A 20199-nucleotide genomic window follows, 5' to 3' on the forward strand; every position below is an offset into this window, starting at 1 on the left:
TGAAAATCCCAGAAGATCAGCAGTTACAGAAATACTCAAACCAGCCCGTCTGACACCAACAATCATGTCATGGTCAAAATCACTGAGATCACATTTTTTTCCATTCTGATGGTTGATGTCAATATTAATTGAAGCTCCTGGCCCACATCTGCATAATTTTTTGCATTGCTGCCAGGCGATTGGCTGATTAGATAATCGCATGAACAAGTAGTTGTACAGATGTACAATAAAGTGGTTGTGAGTGTATGTATCCCTTTATTTTTTGAACAACAATGGATGATGTGATTAAAAAAACTAATCCATTTATCTTGAAACATTGAGCGAATAACTGAATGCGGGCGCACACACACATGAAACTCATGGCCAGTAGATGGCATATTTGTGATGAAACAGATGGAGACGTTAAAAGAAACAAAAACGGTTTTGTAACATGCACAAGTCAAAGTATTAAAAACAAAAACTGAAAATATTTTATGAATTTCTTTTTCATTTTTGTTAGTTTTGAAGCAATGCATGATAGTTTCAATTTAGTTTTTTTTTTTTTGGGGGGGGGGGGATGTTATTTTAATTTTGTTTTTCTAGGTTATTTTTTGGAATTATGTTTTAGTTTCAGTTAACTATAATAACCTTGATCACAACAACATTCCGCAGTCAATATGGCGTTTGACTATGGAGTACAATTTGCCAAAAACATTCACAGTTCAAATGTTGACGTAATCGAACTAAAGACATTCAAATCTGCTTCTGCACCATTGGCACAGAGAGAGAGACTGGTTATACATATGGATCATTCCAACAATTTGGTTCCTTTAAATCCCCACTACTACCCACTATGTTGTGGTATTTATAACGTTTGAATTCACCCGATTACAATTATAATAGGATTGGAAAAAAGAATAAAGATTATTTATAATGTTACACACTGCTGTGGGCCCAAATAATTGAAATAATTTTCAATTATTGCACTAGTCTAGCGTCATTTACTCATGTCCCCAGAGCTACACATCAATTATCTTTAACATAAAACATTTTCTGTATTTTGTGATGTTAGTTATATGTGGTAAAGCATAACATGTCTACTGTTATGGCAAGATACAGGGAAAATTTAAGCACATTTACAAATATTTTAGTTATCATTAACGGACCATGTTGTAGCTAATTTATCCACTGAATGTCCTCCCTGTTATTTTCCACCCTGACCCTGTCCATTAAACCAGATGGACATCTGAATTTTTAAAGTCATTTAGCATGACTGGTATGAATTATAAAATCTTTAACATGTCCTTTTAATTATGAAACATGAAGATACTTATAAAAGTTTTTTTTTTTTTTTTCACAAGTTTCACAGCCAAATTGTAGGAATGACTCACATAACATGAGCTCCATTTATTTGGAAGCTTTTCCAATGATATAACATGAATCCCAGCGTTTGTCTTTCTCAATTAAGCCGTGACATGTAAACAAATATAATAAAAATTTACTGTTTTCATCATCCAACAATGTGTACATAACACTGTAGGGCATTTTTGCTTTTTTTATAAATATTCCTAAGTGACCTATTTGAATATTTGTCATTATTCCCATCTTCTTAACATTGCTGTATTTCCTTTAAGAATTACATCTTGTCTTCAGTCAGAGTGGGCAATTTGTAAGCTTTTCAAGGCTACCACTCACAAATCACTCCAAGCGTACTCCCTCCACCCAGTGGAGAGTCAAGAGAATGAACGCAAATGCCATTATTTAGTTTTTGTTTTCTTTTAAAGATAATAACACTGCATGGCTGGATAGGAAACAAATGATCACTTACATGATCTAAACGGTCAACATCATTTACTTTATTGAAGCAAATTAATCATACAGAGTCTGCTACAAAAACATAACTTTCATAAGATATAAAAAAAAAAAAATGGTTTCAGTGTGTGTGTGTGTGTGTGTGTGTGTGTGTGTGTGTGTGTGTGTGTGATGTTCTGTAATGGTGGTTGTGGTTTGGCTGCCATAATCAGCCACTCTGGCCCCTTGGAAAAGGAATTCCCAGCGCAGCATCATGAACCTGCAGTGACGGGCAGCAGCAGCCATGAAAAGAGGAGTATGGACTGTGTGCACGCTGGAGCTTTAGACAGCTTATGTGAGCAGCACGTCACACCCCTCTACGCCTGCATCAGTGTACAGGCGTTTACCTGTGCATGACAGACGGATCAAAATAAATGCCATTCTCAACGCATGTATTTGTAAGTTTGTTCTGTGGGTTATTCAGTCTTACTCACCGTCCTCATCCTCCTCCACCCATAGGAGGAGGGGTGGGACCTGCACCATGGTTTATTCTGCCCATCCGTCTGCGCCCAGGGAAACCAGGAGGACTGCAACAGTATTACAATATAAACACAAATAAATCAGTGCTGAGGATCACTAGTGGTGTTTCAGTCATGAACAACTTTTTTTGAACAAATCGTTTTAGTGAACACATCAATCTCATTCACTTCCATGGAGATTACTAGTATTGTTTGTTATAAGCCGAGAAGTCTCTCCTTCTGACTGCTTTTTTTTGGTGAAAACCATGATCTTGATACAATTACCCATGGTTTTACTGTTTTACTACAGTAATACTGTAGTTTCCATGACCGTTTTAACCATGGTTATTTTGTGGTTACTATGGTTTTAATACAAATATCATGGTTAAGCTATGATTACTGCAGTAAAAACACACTTAATTTTCTTAAGGAAATGTCACCCTAATAAAATATATAACTATCAGTTGATATTATTGATTTCAATGTCATCATCCGATTGCTATACAGTATATCTAAAAAATAAAAAAAATCTTTACATAGCTTCAATGTAGTTAGCTACACTACAACCTACAAACAAAAATGTGCTAACTACTTAAGTAGAGTATATGCAGAAGATTACAGTGCAACAGTTCTTGTCAGAGCAACAGGCCACACCGACTTATTGAGAGGGGCAGAAAACAGAACCAGCAGTTTATGAGAGCTACTGGTATTAGGGATGCTGCGATCAGGATTTTTACAGCCGATACCGATCATTTCACTTTTAAGAAGGATCTTTGTCATAACTAGCTATATGCAAGCTTCTGCACATGGTCACTTAATTGAATTTTCCTCTTCCCAGTAATATCACTTTGCCTAGTTTTTGCTGACAAAAACAGTTTAAAAAGTGTATTAAAAAGGCTTTTTTTAAAAAGACTTTAAATCAAGTACAGGCTAACAATATATTCTCTATATTAAGATAAAGTCAAACTGATAACCCAAAGGTGCAATTAAACTTAATGTGACATTTGTGGTTATTGATTCGTTGTCATTATTTCATATAATTATTATTATTCCTTATTTTATTTCGATTGTATTTTTGCATTATATTGAATACATTATATTACAGTATCTTAATATTATATAAAGAATTCTTATATTTATAAATTCCTTCCTTGCCTTTTCATTTAGTTGGATGATTGTATTAATAGTTCATTTTTTACTTGTTGCTGCTTGAACTTTAATGAGGGGAACATGCACTCTCTCATGAGGTCAAGAAATGAAAGGAAAGCGGAGAAAGAGCGCATGTTTTTGGACTCTACAGGTGCTACTATTGTTAATGCCATTTATTCAGGAGATATTTAATAAAGATATCTGAATTACCGAGATGCCTATAACCGACTGAGAAGCTGCCACCATGAACGATAACAAGGACCGTTTCACAGCTCGCGCTGTTTTCCCTTTGCCTTGTTGCATGTAAACAGCACATGAACATTACAGTACATAAGCTTTTCATATTTGCCATACCTCTCCCACTGCATCGTTCTTAACTGCTGAATCAAGTTTATTGTACAACACTATACCAGTATTCCCCACACTCTGTGATGCCATGACAGTGCTGCTCAAGCCTTAAAGGAGTATTTTGCAACATGAGTGATCGGTTTATGCAATTGGCCAAATTACCGATTGAATCATAGGACATGATCGGATCATCCTTGCATACCAGTTAGGGATGCTCCAATCGATCGGCCGATACTGATCTGTGGCCAATCGATCGGAGCATCCCTAACTGGTATGCAAGAATAATTCCCGGTACTGTGAAAAGCACTGCACATCATTGCCGGTACAGTGTACCGGTGAGTACCGGCCCACTTTGAGCACTGATCACTGGGATGCATAAAAATCTCCATCTATGGGATTATGTGTATGGCAGTTAAATGTGAATATGTAAGGCTTGACAGACGTACCCTCTGCCATCACTGAAGCGACTTGATGCACTGTTGTGTCCATCTTTAGACAGATCTGGCTGAAAAAGAGTCTGGAAGCTGGTGACACATAATACAGATCCTTTTTAACATTATGCACACATTAAAAAATTATGAATATAGCTTTAAAGAGAACAAATAAACTTACAACAACCCAATAAACTCGACTGCACCCCAGAAGAGATCACTAAGGAAAGACAATCTCCATGGCGACTGGGTCCTACTGTCCAGAACCTGACCTGAAACCACACGAAAAGTACCATAAAAAATGTTATATAACTTTATTATATAAAAACAAAGTTTCAGTGCGCTCATATACTAGCTTTGTTTTACCAAGTAGTAAGGCGTGTCCTAGCGAGGTAAAGTACTTAAACAGTGCAATCAATTGCCTTCTCAGGAGAAGCAATCTACCAGCAGAAGTCAGCAGCAGCGTGTATGTGTGTTTATTACTTGTTTCACTCGTTTTAGAGTAGTTATCGTTGCTAGGAGACGCTTATTTGTTTACTGTGTGAAGTCACGTTTGTTCATTTGCTCATCTCACGTGAGCTTTCAGTTTCAGTTTGCGCTCATATACTAGCTTTGTTTTCCTAAGTAGCGAAGAGTGTCCTGCTGATTTCAAGCATCAAAGTTACAGCGGTGTATATATTTGATACACGCCCCGCGGCAGGGGCAGCCCTCGTGTGAAGACCAGCGAGTCTACCTGTGTGGGTCCACCGAGCAAGGACACCGACAAGGCACTTAAGTATCGCACTTATTATCTTCTTTTCTTGTCTACTGCTTTTTGACATCTTTCTTCTCTATCCTATACCACTGTGCTTCCAAATTCCTACTATCACTAACATTCGTTACTCATGCTCCAGACACAGGAGACAGCACAATCTTAACAACTTGTGCACTATCCCCACTTCCTCTGCTAAATTTTTTCTCTTCCTATCGGTCTTTGGAATTGCCATTCTGCTATAAACAAAGCTGACTTCATTCCGTCCATTGCAAGTCATTCAGGTCACAACATTCTGGCTCTGACTGAGACCTGGATCAGACCAGAGGACACTGCCAAACCCACAGCCCTCTCCACCAACTTCACTTTCTCCCACATGACCCGTCAGACTGGGAGGGGTGGGGGAACGGTTTCTCTTACTGTCTCCTAATATCTCCTTTGAATCATATGCGATTACTATCACCCACCGTGTTAAAATCCATTTTGTAGTTATATAGTGCCCCCAGATCAGCTAGATAACTTCTTGGAGAAGTTGGATGTGTTGCTCTCAACCTTCCCTGAAGATGGCAGCCCCCTTGTAGTACTTGGGGACTTCACCTGGAAAACCTCAGACTGCTGACTTCCACACTTTGCTCACCTCGTTTGACCTCAAACAACTCACAACTGTGGCAACTCACAAGTCAGGTAACCAACTGGACCTCATCTGCACATGTAACTGCTCCACTGATCGTGTTCTTGTTACTCCACTGCACACTTCTGATCACTTATTCCTTGGTTTCAACCTTAACTTGCCTCCTGGCGCAACACACACTCCTCCTCAGGTCTCTTTTCATCGTAACCTACGCTCACTCTCGCCCTCCCGTCTCTCCTCTACGGTGTTATCCTCATTTCCTCTAACCAGTTCTCCTCACTTTATGCAAATAATTCTACTAACTCTCTATGCTACACTTTAACATCTTGTCTAGATAACATTTGTCCCCTCTCATCCAGGCCAGCCCACGCTACACCCTCCACCTCCTGACTATCCGTTGTTCTCCGTGAACATCGCTCTGAACTCAGAGCAGATCGCAAATTGAAAGATCTTGCTGACCTAAGTATGTATCTGTCACTCCTCTCTTCCTTCTCTGCTAATGTCTCCACTGCAAAAACATCATATTATCACAACAAAATTAACAATTCTTCTAATAGTCGCACACTTTTCAAAACTGTTTCTTCTCTCCTTCCCCTCCCGCATCAGCTGTAACAGCTGATGACTTTGCCACATTTTTCATAGATAAAACAACAACCATTAGCGCTCAATTCTCCACACCACAAACCCATGAACACACATTAACATCACTCTTCTTTCTTTCCCCTCTCGGAAGTAGAAGTCTCCAAACTTCTCCTTTCCAGCCATCCTACTACATCCCCTCTTGATCCTATCCCCTCCCACCTCCTTCAAGCCATTTCTCCTTCAATCTTACCTGCACTCACTCACATCATTAATACATCTCTTCTCACTGGTACCTTTGCCACGGCATTTAAGCAGGCTCGGGTAGCCTCATTCATCGCTTAAACATTTCAATGAGTTGTGTTCAACCAAGTCTGATCTTTTCTTACACAGAACAACCTGCTAGACAGCAACCAGTCTGGCTTCAAAAATGGACACTCTACAGAGACTGCCCTGCTGTCAGTTACTGAAGCTCTGAGACTGGCGAGAGCAGCATCCAAATCATCCATATTCATCCTGCTGGATCTCTCTGCTGCTTTCGACACAGTAAACCACCAGATTCACCTCTCAACCCTCACGACAAAGGGCATCCCAGGAACCGCGCTTCACTGGTTCAAGTCTTACCTCACAGGTAGGTCTTTCAGGGTGTGTTGGAGGGGAGAGGTTTCTAAGACTCACCAACTAGCTACCGGGGTGCCTCAGAGTTCAGTGCTTGGACCGCTCCTCTTCTCCATATACATGTCATCACTAGGATCCGTCATTCAGGCACATGGCTTTTCCTATCACTGCAATGATGATGACACACAACTCTACCTCTCATTCCAGCCTGATGATCCGACGGATATCAGCCTGCCTAGCAGACATTTCATGTTGGATGAAAGATCACCACCTCCAACTAAACCTTGTTAAGACCGAGCTGGTTGTGCTTCCAGTGAGCCCAGCAATTCATCACAACTTCACCATTCAGCTGGACTCGTCAATGATTACACCATCCAGGACATCCAGAAATCTTGGGAGTCGTGTTCGACGATCAGTTGAACTTCATAGACCACATCGTAAGGACTGCCCGATTGTGCAGATTTGCCTTGTACAACATTAGGAATATCAGGCCCTTCCTATCAGAGCATGCTACAAAACTCCTTATCTAAGCTCTTGTTCAGCATGTACTGTCAAACCTCTGCAACTGATCCAGAATGCGGCAGCAAGAGTGGTCTTCAACGAGCCCAAGAGAGCGCTTGGCATGCCACTCTTCATCAAATTTCACTGGCTGCCAATGGTTGCTCCCGTCACAGCTTCATCGGACTGAGCATGTTGTCATTACAGGCACTCAACGCTGTGCTTTACAGGTACCATTCCTGCAGGATCATCCTGACATGACCCTCCAGCATGACAATGCTACCAGCCATGCTGCTCGTTCTGTGCGCGATTTCCTGCAAGACAGGAATGTCAGTGTTCTGCCATGGCCAGCGAAGAGCCCGAATCTCAATCCCATTGAGCATGTCTGGGACCTGTTGGATCGGAGGGTGAGGGCTAAGGCCATTCCTCCACCACCACCCCTGGAAAAGCATCTTCCCTTCTTATTGCAGCTGCCAATGGTTCCAGGGCAAGACAGAACAATAATGGGGAAAGAGGGCAACCCTGCTGGGTGCCCCTATCCAGAGTAAAATAATCTAAAATTAATCCATTTGTTTGTACCGCCACTACCGGGTGTCTATAAAGTAACTTAATCCATCCAATAAAAATATTCCCGAACCCATATCTTTCCAAAATCTTAAAAAAATAATCCCATTCTACCATATCAAATGCCTGTTCTGTGTCAAGTGAGATGGCTGCGACCGGAGTCTGATCATTTGCCACTGACCACACGATATTGATGAGACACCTAATGTAAATCAGAAGAGCTGCAGCCCCGAATAAACCCCACCTGATCTATATTTATAAGAGATGTCATAACTTAATTGGTTAGCCAAAATCTTTGACAATATTTCAACATCTAGCTGGATCAGGGAAAATGGACGGTAACTTTTACACTTACTTGGATCTTTGTCCTTTTTAAGAATCAGACTGATCCAGGCTTGGGTCATGGTTGGCGGAAGCTTTCCATTCTTCAATGATTCCGAATAAACTTCTAGCAAAAGTGGAGCCAGTTCTGTAGCGTAAGATCTAAACAACACAGCAGCAAAGCAATCTGGCCCTGGAGCCTTGCCTGTAGGCAAGGCCTTAATTAGGTTATCTCAGAATCAAGTGAATTTTTTTGCTTAGTTGTCAATTTAGGGAGTTCTGATGATCCACAAAGTTTATAATATCTTCATCAGTATATGAAGATGTGGAACTATAGAGATCAAGATAGAATTATTTTAAAGCATTATTAATATCAATGGCAGAGATAAAAATGTCACCACCAGCAGAATTCATTGAAGGAATGGTTGAAAAAAAAAAAAAAAAACTCTCTCTGCTTTATATATCTAGCCAAAATCTTCCCTGCTTTGTCCCCCAACTCAAAATATGACTGTCTTGCCCTGAAAGCCAAAACTCCACCTTCCATGACAAAATAGTATTATATCTGTATTTCAATCGGGTCAATTCTCTGAGGCCATCAGATGACATTCGGCGCTTCAGCTCTGCCTCTGCACTTTTATTATTCCCTTCCAACTCCATGAGGTCTCATGCTTTGGATTTTTTGATGAATGAGGCATACTGTATGATCCGACCCCTAAGAACAGCCTTAAGTGCCTCCCAAGCCACGCCCACAGAGGATACTGAGGAACAATTGGTCTCAGTCTTTAACATTTGTTGGAAATCAAGATTTTGCAAAAGGGATACATTAAAGCAGCAACTATATGATTTCTTTTTCTCCATATGTGGCAACACTAAACTCTAAACTCACGAGGGCATGATCTTAGACTTAGATGTTTGCAATTGACCAATCAACCACAGATGAACTGAGAGACTTAGATATGTATATAAAAAATGTATTCTGGAATAAATCTTATGGACTGATGAATTTTTTTTTACAATCCCTACCAGATGGGTTTAAAAGTCTCCAAATATCTTCAAATATCAAACATCCTGTGAAGTGTCAGTGTTGCTCTAGTGGGCTTACACACTTTTGCTTCACTATGATCAAGGACTGAGTCCATCAATAGATTAAAGTCTCCTCCCAATATTATATCGTGAGGGGTGCCAGCTGCTTGCAACATCCTTTCAAGATCTATAAAAAAGCCCTGATCATTGAGAGAGTCGCGTGGCACCATGCGAGGGTTGGACGTGTGAACAGCGAGATCTGTGCACTTTGCTAATTTTTAATACTTTTTAGGTCATAAACCGGTGAGATTCTATACACCCTGATCCATAATTGTTCTATGAAGACAATATGTCAAAGAATTCAATATCCTCGGGCTCTGGAGACATTAAAAGACACTTAAGTGCTCAAGCTGATACCCCTGACAGGGCTGCAGACCAGGCACTCGGTTTGGACGGTGTGGCAGGAGAAATTCAGCATCAACTGGCGAATACGACGGCAATGCTGGCGAAGGTTGTAGCGGACTTGGAGGATCTTGCTGTAATACGTCGATCGATCACTTCCATGGAGACTAAATTATCTGAGTTGTTTACTAGAATCGGGGAAGTCAAGAAACGGATCGATTATCTGGAGTCATCGGAGAAGGAATTAGCTGCTAACCCACTAGCGGCCAAGGCAGACTTGGAACGCATTTTGGAAAAATTGGAAGACCTTGAGAATCGTAGCCGGCGAAACAACATCCAAATTGTTGGAATTCCTGAGAACAAAGGCGGCCGATATATGGTGAAATTCCTACACGAGCTCTTCCTGAGTCTGCTTGACATAACAGGTGTAGGGCTTTACTGGTTGTTTAGATCAGTGTTACTATCAGAAATAATTAATAATTATTTCTGTAGTTATTAATTAATATTTAAATTAATCAATTGAATCTAACTCATTAAAACCTCATATGGGGCTCCAGTAAATGTAATGCGCTACGTTTAGGAGCGGGTTTGGTTATTAGCAATAATTAATAATTATCAAATATAATTATTAATTATTAAAATTAACAGAACATTGATGAGAATCAATGTTAGTTTTTTTTTAATCCTTTAAATCAACAATTATCAAAGATAATCGTTAATTGTTAACATCGATGAAACATTAATTAAAATTAACACTAGCTTTTTGATCATTCAAATTCAACAATCATCAAAGATAATTATCAATTATCAAAAATCAACAGAATATTAATAAGGATTAACATTGACGGGGCACCACCCTGGAATCAGGGACTAATAACCAGATAGTATAACAGTCTCAATATTAGATTGTTTTCTTAGGAAAATCAACATCCGAAGAATATCGATTTTCGGGGAAAAAAACAATGAATGAAGGCTTGAATCCGAGCACTGACATCCCGTCAGCATGACACAGGCGTATGCAAAACAAACCAAAACACTTCTCTTTGTAATATAAACAAAGTTTATTTATGCAGTAATATCAATTAATAATTAATACAATGCAGTCAATAAACTTCCGACTTACAACTACAAACTAAACAGTGATATGATTAGATATGGAAATCAAAATAATCCTATAACACAAGGGTGTGCGTGTGTGAGAGAGCGAGTGTGTGTGTGTTGGGAGGGACACGCATAAAATGGCGGACGTGACTCTCGTGGAGAGTCACGCGAGACTTCCAGCCAGGGAATATGACCGGGAATGTGGGTGGAGAGAAACCAGTCAATGGCGTCTACCAGTTACTGCGTGTATCCGCTTGTACGATAGCTTAACACATAAAATGTGTGCCAGAATGTTTGTGAGGGGTCGGTGTGTGTGTGTGTGTGTGTGTGTGTGTGTGTGTGTGTGTGTGTGTGTGTGTGTGGTTAGTACGAGAGAGAGAATTAAGTGACGCCCCAAAGCTGATTTCGCGATCGTGGGAGAGAAAGCAGCTGTTAGTTCGTAAACAGTCCTGCGTTCTTTGATTCTTTAATGGGTAAACTCAGTTTGCCGGTCTCACTCACGATGGCGGAAATGCACAACAGTCCAATTTGATTGGACCACAATACAGCAAATCAAATTTGTGATAATTAATACCAATAAAGAGAGTATTAATAATGAGCGGACATGGCGGTCCGTAAACTGTACAAGCAAAAAAAAAACCTTGAAACACAAGAATAACACACTATAATATTCTATCTCTGCCCAGACGTAAACCTCTTACTTGAATCACATGAGGATGCAGAATGTGTGTTCATCCGTCCTTTAACTCAGACTCGGTTCCTCGAGGCTTGGGTGACGACGGGAGGCCGTTTCCTCGCTCTGTCGGCGGGCGTGCGGCTGCTGATTCTCGGTGGGCTGGGGGAGAAATCAGAAATGTCGACTTGATTGAAGATGGAAGAGAAATCTTTAATCTCTTCACTTCTGCAGGCAAACGGACACAGAGGTTGAACACGGAGTAATCTCAACTCGTCCAGCGAGATGGAGATTGTATGGCCACAGTTTCAAGTCGGACGTTACTTCCTTGTGCCACGAGGTTGCATCTGAGAGCAGCGATGAGCTGCATCTACCCACTGCAAGCAAAGTTGCTGGAAGCAAATCCCAGAAGCATTTCAGAGGTATTTCTACTCCTGATGATGTCATGGTTGAGGGACGTTCTGTTGTGTGCCTCATCCAATAGGAGTTGAGAGTTTGAACCTTTAGTGAGCAGGGCTTCATGGGATTTGTAGTCTGTTTTGGACTCCCTTTGTTTGATTTTGGCACGGTTTTTATCAGTAAGATTTATGACTTGGTATGTGGGGGCTGAGTTAGGTTTTACGACTGTGTTAGGCCTACCTTTGTCTTCTATCTAAATACATGAGGCCCAACACAGGCCATAAGCTGGAAATCGAGCGAGCTCACAGAGTCCCGGCTCGGAGATCTGCGGATGGAGACAAGCCCCGATCAATTCTGGCCAGATTTCTGAGATCATCCGATAAAGATCTTGTGTTACGTGAGGAGTAAAGGAAGGCATTCTTGGAAGAACCACAATATTTTCTTGTTCCAAACTTTGCGAATTCGACAAGAGAGAAACGTGATCGATTCAAGGAATGCAAAAGACTCTTACATCAACGGAAGGTCGCTTTTGCACTGATGTTCCAGGCCAAATTGAGAAGAGATGCTAAAGATGGCTGTAAAACATTCACATGCCCACAGCAAGCATTATCCTTCATAAATGTGTGACGCAGCTGAGTGGACCTGACTCACTGAACATTCACTGTTCGTGGAAGCTGGTCGCCTTTTTTTTTTTTTTTTTTTTTTTTTTTTTGTGCTGGTTCCGCCTAGCGGTTGGAGTTTATTTTGTGGAGGAACACACCTTCAGAACAGTTATGTGGAGGGTTATGAGCCTGTGTTCATAGTCTGAGCCACTTCACCACCAAGTTCAGCCGAATACCACTGCTATCTGAGAATATTGCTACTCTATTTACAAATGTGGTATTTTGCTGTTATTATGAAGCTTGAGTCTGGAGAAGTAGGAATCAGTGCAAGTGTAACACCATGTGAACTGTCTACTGAAGCGTTTTCCCCCTTAACATTTGAGAATATGGACGAATAAAAAATTTATTTTATGCACATTCTTTGAAAATGAAATGCTCTTTTTAACAGCCAGGATAGGAATGTTCTATGCAATAATATAATGGTGCTGAATGGTTTATGTATTTATTGTGCCCTCTTGTGGACTAAGGAAACAGCATCAATTTAAAAATCAGCTGACTTTAAAATTTGAATATTAGTTCATATATATATTAATATTTATATATTTATTTCATTTAAAAAAAGTACAATAAATTTGAATGGTTCCATCAGAACTGTTTATTTTTGTAATAAAGTTCAGCACTATTTTACTTTGAGTGTTATTTTTTCATTCAGTATCAATTTTAAAATCTATAGGTTGATTAATTAACTAAGTTATCAGTATCGGTAAAATCTACTATCGGTTGACCTCTACTTTGGTGCGTCCCAAACTGCACACTTCTGCACTATTCTATGCCATTTTGTAGTGTTAGTAGAGTGAGTGTTGTGTTTACACTGAAAAGGCAACAAAAAGAAATGTGGCAACTAGCATAACTTCAGTGAATACAGCCCCTTACAAATGTTAGTTGAATGCTTTATCATCACTTCATGCTATGTGAATATTAGGGATGCACTGATATGGAATTTCTGGGCCGATACCAATAACTGATTATTCACAGCTCATTGTGGCCAATACCGATATTTAAAAAAAAGTTTTTTGTTTGAATCCTTCAACCTGGAACAGCTAGCTAATACATTAAAATCTTCATTTAAAAGCTTGGAATTTTGACTTGCTGCTATTTAAGGTTTGGCAGATGTAACATGAACCAGATATGTGCCTACTGATGAATGCTGCTTTGAATGAGAAATAAATGAAAATACACTTGCATAAATTGTATGGTGCCCATTTATATGAGTGTTTACAGTAACTCTGATGACGTGCAAACAGAAAGAAAATAATGAACTTCTAACTGTAATAATGCATTAAATAAAAATGAGGTGATAAACAGCATGTTACAAACATTAAACAACAAAACACACAGTACTAACCCTAATCTCTGTGTAATATTTAAAATAACAGCCAGACAGTGGTGGTTTGTGTGTGTTATGGATGTGTGCTTATTCGTGTCTCATTCACAGACGCATGTTACAGCGCTCATCTGTGACAGTTCCACTGTATAATGGGAATAGGTAACATCATAAAGATCGAATAGTCATGAGTCATAGTGTTTGAAATGTCTCAACTCGTTAAATACAACAAGCACATTCGTTTCACACACAAACTAATGTTTTTAGCCATCTTGAGTCACTCTGTGAAACTGTTTTCAAGATCTGTGCACCGTGCTAGGTTGTGTTTGGGCTTGTTTTAATCACAGTGCTAAGTAACGATGTGCTATTTCCCACATTCTGTATGCTTCATTAAGTAATAAGCAAACATGATCCCAAGTAACATACATGTTGTCGTCACGTTTTCGCTAGATGCCTCATGAAACATAAACAGTCGCAGAAATAATAACCATTCCAAAAACAGAAAGCCCTGTCGCTCATCATGGCTGGTTAGGACAAAAACTCGTATTAACATGGAAAAGATACCTTTTATCGAATGTCACGGCATCACGTCATGTCTGGTTAGGTCACGGTGTTAACGCATGCCATTAATTAAATTTAACGGGTTCATTTTTCTTAATCGTGATTAACACATTTATCGTTAATACAGCATAAACACTGGTGTGAAGTGCGGAACCTTTGTAATGTGTCATTACACTGACGCACACGCAACAGTGCCAGAGCCCCTCTAGCAAAGAGAGCCTACAAGCTTAGCATACACGGCGGTCCCATAGACATTCTATGGGCGGAACGGTCTTAACACGCTAAAGTTGACCATTACGCTCTCTCGTATGATAGAGCCGCGGAGGCTGTATTCTCATTAAATAAAAGAATCTCTGACAGTGCTTTCCTGTCAGTGATAAAATGATGGCAAAAGGAGCTCTTAGCACTATGTGATGTATAAAATAAGACCAGATGGGACTTGACAGAAATCAAGTATTTTTCAGCCTATGTAAGGCGCTCAATGCGGCGCTCGACGCTGGTGTTAACGCCTGGACGCGAATCATGAATGCAGCTTTACGATTGCTGTAGGAAAGTGGATAGCCACAGTCTATTGGCATTAACCATGCGGATGATGAGAGTTTAAGAGATTTAATGCCCATTGCAATGAATATGCAACCTATGTGGGAACTAGTTCTTTCAATTAGTCAAACTCCTACTTACAGTAGACTTTGGGAAACGTTTGATGTTACCTGAATTGGTGCTATTTTAATGCATTTCTATGTTTATATTGTGGAAGGCTTTGTTTGTAAAATGTTAATAAAGCAATATATTGCTACATATTGTTTTTTTTTTCTTCCTAAGATGAAAATAAACATTTTGACAAGAAGTATATTCAGTGTCAAATTTCAACATTCAAAATCTGCGTTTAATTGTGATTAACAACAAAAAACTATACGATTAATTATTTTAATCGACTGACAGCACTAATATGTATACAGTATATATGTATGTATGTATGTATTATGTATATATATAATACATAGTGCCCGACATTTTACCGATATGCGCCAATATGAAAACTTTTTTTCAGAACATATAATGCAGAAAACAATGCATTAGAATTGGTGTCATTACGTAGTTTGTCCAGCAGAGCGCGCTCCGACTCTATTGTTTACAGAGCTGAGCTGTGTGTGGCTCTGCAGACAGGGCGGAGTTGAGTTGTGTGTTGATAAGTTGCTTACTAGTTTGTGAAATACATACTGGAAAGTTAATAAACAATGACCCATCACTTTCCCTTTTCAAGATTACTAATATAACATTAACCCTGTCCCTGACAACCATGTCACTCATGTCTGTTTGCTGTTAGCCAGCTATAGTTTGTCAGTGCAGTAAGTAATGTAGCAGATTGAAAGGTAAACATCACAGCATCTTTTTGCAGCTCAGCAGACAACGGTGCGGTGGTGGATTGTGTGTGGTTAGTGTTGATTTCATGCTACGCTGTTACCTAGTTGGTGAGACACAATGCTGGAAAGTAAAATAAACAATGTCAGTCTTTTACTCTCCGTGACAACGAGCTTATAGCTAATTAGCTAATCACGTAGCTACTTTAATTGTTGTCAGCTGAGTGGAAGCTAATGAGTAAACATGTATTCACCAAACTGTTTTGTTCAGGATTCACAGTTTGGTACCCCCTTCAACCGAACAATTCCAGTCATTGCATTTACAAAATGTAATATTTAAAAGTCTGGTTTTCCACCGTTGAAAGCTTCCCCTGAACTTGTATAGCAGAATACGGTGTAACACCGCTGCTGCCGTTTATCTTGACTTGGCAATATTAATATAGTCAGCATCTGACCGATACTAAAAAGTGATACTGATGTTTATTTAGCTATTTATTTTATTTTAATTTATTCTTTATTTTAATGGTCAGCATTTGACTGATACTAAACAGTACTGATGTTTATTTAGCTATTTATTTTATTTTTATTTATTCTTTATTTTCTCAGTGTTCATTTCTAGAATTTGTTGACAATTTATAATAATAAATGTCAAATATTCTTTGATAAAAATATTTAAAGCAGCCTTCTGAGTACCTTTGCATAGTCATATCAGTGCAAAATCAGTGAGAAATCCACATAGAAAAGGTCTGTTTTCATTCTAGCACAAAAATTAAATATACCGGCCACCATATCGGTAATCGGCGAATTTTGATAATTGGTCTCAAAAATCCCATATCCGTCGGGCTCTAATTTATATATATATATATATATATATATTATATATATATACACACAGGTGCTGGTCATATAATTAGAATATCATCAAAAAGTTGATTTATTTCACTAATTCCATTCAAAAAGTGAAACTTGTATATTATATTCATTCATTACACACAGACTGATATATTTCAAATGTTTATTTCTTTTAATTTTGATGATTATAACTGACAACTAAGGAAAATCCCAAATTCAGTATCTCAGAAAATTAGAATATTACTATATATATATATACACATACACACACACACACACACACACACACACAGTTGAAGTCAGAAGTTTACATACACTTGGGTTGAAGTCATTAAAACTCACTTTTTTTAAACACTCCAGTTTTCATATTAGCAAACTATAGTTTAGGACATCAACTTTGTGCATGACACAAGAAATTGTTTACAGAGATTGTTTCACTTTTAATTGACTATATCACAATTCCAGTGGGTCAGAATTTTAAATACACTAAGTTAACTGTGCCTTTAAGTAGGTTGGAAAATTCAAGAAAATTATGTCAAGCCTTTAGGCAATTAGCTTCTGATAGACTAATTGGAGGCAACTGGAGGTGTACCTTTGGATGTATTTTAAGGCCTACCTTCAAACTCAGTGCCTCTTTGCTTGACATCATGGGAAAATCAAAAGAAATCAGACAATACCTCAGAAAAAAAATTGTGGACCACCACAAATCTGGTTAATCCTTGGGAGCAATTTACAAACACCTGAAGGTACCAAGTTCATCTGTACAAACAATAGTATACAAGTAAAAACACCATGTGTCCACGCAGCAATCATACCGCTCAGGAAGGAGATGCATTCTGTCTCCTAGAGATGAACATATTTTGGTGTGAAAAGTGCAAATCAATCCCAGAACAACAGCGAAGGACCTTGTGAAGATGCTGGAGGAAACAGGTAGACAAGTATCTGTATCCACAGTAAAATGAGTTCTATATCAACATAATCTGAAAGGCTGCTCAGCAAGGAAGAATCCATTGCTCCAAAACCACCATACAAAAGCAAGACTACAGTTTGCAAGTGCACATGGGGACAAAGATCTTACTTTTTGGAGAAATGTCCTCAAGTTTGATGAATCAAAAATTTAAATTTTTGGCCAAAATGACCAGAGGAAAAAGAACACCACCCCAACCGTGAAGCATGGGGGTGGCAGCATCAGTTGTGGGGGTGCTTTGCTGCAGGAAAAACTGGTGCACTTCACAAAATAGATGGAATCATGAGGAAGGAAAATTGTGCATATACTGAAGCAACATCTCAAGACATCAGCCAGGAAGTTAAAGCTCTGTCACAAATGGGTCTTCCAAATGGACAATGACCCCAAGCATACCTCCAAAGCTGTGGCAAAATGTCTGGCCTAAGACAGGGAATGTTTTCTATGATTAAATGCCAGGAATTGTGAAAATTGAGTTTAAATGTATTTGGCATATGTAAACTTCTGACTTCAACTAACATATATATATATATATATATATAATTTTTTTTTTTTTTTAGGGGTGTAACGGTACATGTATTCGTCCCGAACCGTCATGGTACTGATGTCACGGTTTGGTGCATGCAATCAGACAAAGAATACATCTGTCAGTAACAGGCGATCCACACTCCAATCCAGAAGGGGGCGCGTGCGGTAATGCAACGCTGTTTGCTAACCGCCACAACAGGAAAAAGAGCAGAAGAAGAGAACATCTTATGCACCAACCCAAAACAAGAATGGCTTCTCCTAATGCACAAGTTTTATTTTTCATTATTCTATTTATTTTGTACTTTTATAACACGAGATGCTTTTCAGTTTTGTAGCTGATTGTGACCAAATACCTTCTGTTTTTTGTCAACCCTACAAAAAAATATGGCCCATGCAAGATTCTGTTTACTGCTTAGTGCTTAATACACTAAAGGAGGCTGTAATGTACCAACTACCTCAGGGGGGACTAAATGCTGCTAGGTGGAACAAACTGTAATTTGCACTACTGTCTGTTCAAAATAAATGAAAAGAAACCTAGCATTTGGGATTTGTTGCTTTTTCCTGGTTGTACTGAAATTGTACCGTGACCCCCAAAACCGAGGTACGTACCGAAACGTGACCCCTAATATATATATAAAGCTTTATTTATCACAACATTTCACATAATAAATGTTAGAAAAGCAGACAGAAAAAGAGGGGGGCAAATCACATAGTTTTACTATATACAAAGGGGTATTAAAAGAATGAATGTAAGATAAGCCACTTAATTTAAAAGCCATAGAGGTCTCCATAGATGGAAACTATAGAGCTGATTGAGACGCACTCTCTGCTTCAGAGCGCCGAAGCGAAAATTATACATTTTAATTATCATCATGATGAATAATAAATAACGCAATGTCACATTAACACCATATGCTTAAGTGATTTGTTGGTGAGGTAAGGTTGCAAATTAGACCGGCGAATGAACAAACGGCTTCATTACTATTAATTAGAGAGGATACAGGGAGATTTAAATAAAAACGTCACACGTCACATCACCTTAAATTACTATTCATGACCAGTGCATTTACCATAGTAGGATCTGAAGAATACTTCCTCCGGATTTCATCGCTATAACATTGACGAGACAAATGTTAACATGTTTGTTAGTTCAAACAAATATAATGTGTAACAATTAAAATCTGTAATTTAAGCAAAGTTAAATACAAACCACTAATAATGGACGTATTCTCACTTAGCTGACGTAAAACAAACGCAATAACGCTAAATGTCGAATTTTAACCAGTCAGTTCGAAATATTCACCGTAAATAGGATTGTACGCATTTACAAAACAAATATTTACACAGTTAACCCTTTTTCTTTTCGAAACAAGAGTTTGTTTTTAGCACTTACCATTCGATACATACACCATCGTCACTGTTGCAGATAAAACCCGGATGCTGAGCTTCACTTCCGGTAATGCGCAATGTTCGTGAAGTTTGACGTGTTGCTTTCACTGATTGTTTTGCATTCATACAAACCATAAAGCCTACATACGTTATATAGAGGACAAAAGTAATTTACAATAATTTACAAAAGTAAAAAATCATTACATAAATAAATGGTTAAAAACATCAAAAATTAAATGTACTGTTTTATTTTATTGCATGAAAGCACAACACTTGTTTTAAACACATTTAAATTATTATCTTTTTAAATAATAATAATAACATTAATAATAATAATAATAATAATAATAATAATAATAATAATAGTATAGAGGTAGACTATTATGTAACATTGTAATGTAAGTACATGTAATATGTTTAATGGGTCAGTATCAAAATATGGTGACAAATATGTCCCATGACTTTTCAGTCAAAAAATAATAAATAAATAAATAAATAAATGTTTCAAATAGTAAAAAAAAAAAAAAAAAAAAACCTTTCAAAAGGCATCTTTCTATAATCTAAACTCGATATGAAATGGAAATGGTTTGACTTGAATGGTTTATTGTTTTACACATTTTTAGAAAATATTTGAATTTGTCAATTGCCTTGTTTAGGCATTTATAGTTATTTATGTGTTTATTTTTTACTCATTTTGTTTCAGATCAAGCATTAGTGTAAGGCCTAAAAAGTGTGCAAAAAAAGAAAAACAAAAGTAATTTTAAAAGAAAGTTTGTCCTTTG

At 38.3% G+C, this 20199-nt stretch overlaps 1 pseudogene; it reads right to left on the bottom strand.

Moving 5' to 3' along the window:
* Positions 1–1813: 1813 nt before the first annotated feature.
* LOC127415229 (selenoprotein K-like) lies at positions 1814–19474 on the bottom strand (annotated as a pseudogene).
* Positions 19475–20199: the final 725 nt, after the last annotated feature.

This window comes from Myxocyprinus asiaticus, chromosome 24 (genome assembly GCF_019703515.2).
Source record: "Myxocyprinus asiaticus isolate MX2 ecotype Aquarium Trade chromosome 24, UBuf_Myxa_2, whole genome shotgun sequence".
NCBI classification, from domain to species: Eukaryota; Metazoa; Chordata; class Actinopteri; order Cypriniformes; family Catostomidae; genus Myxocyprinus; species Myxocyprinus asiaticus.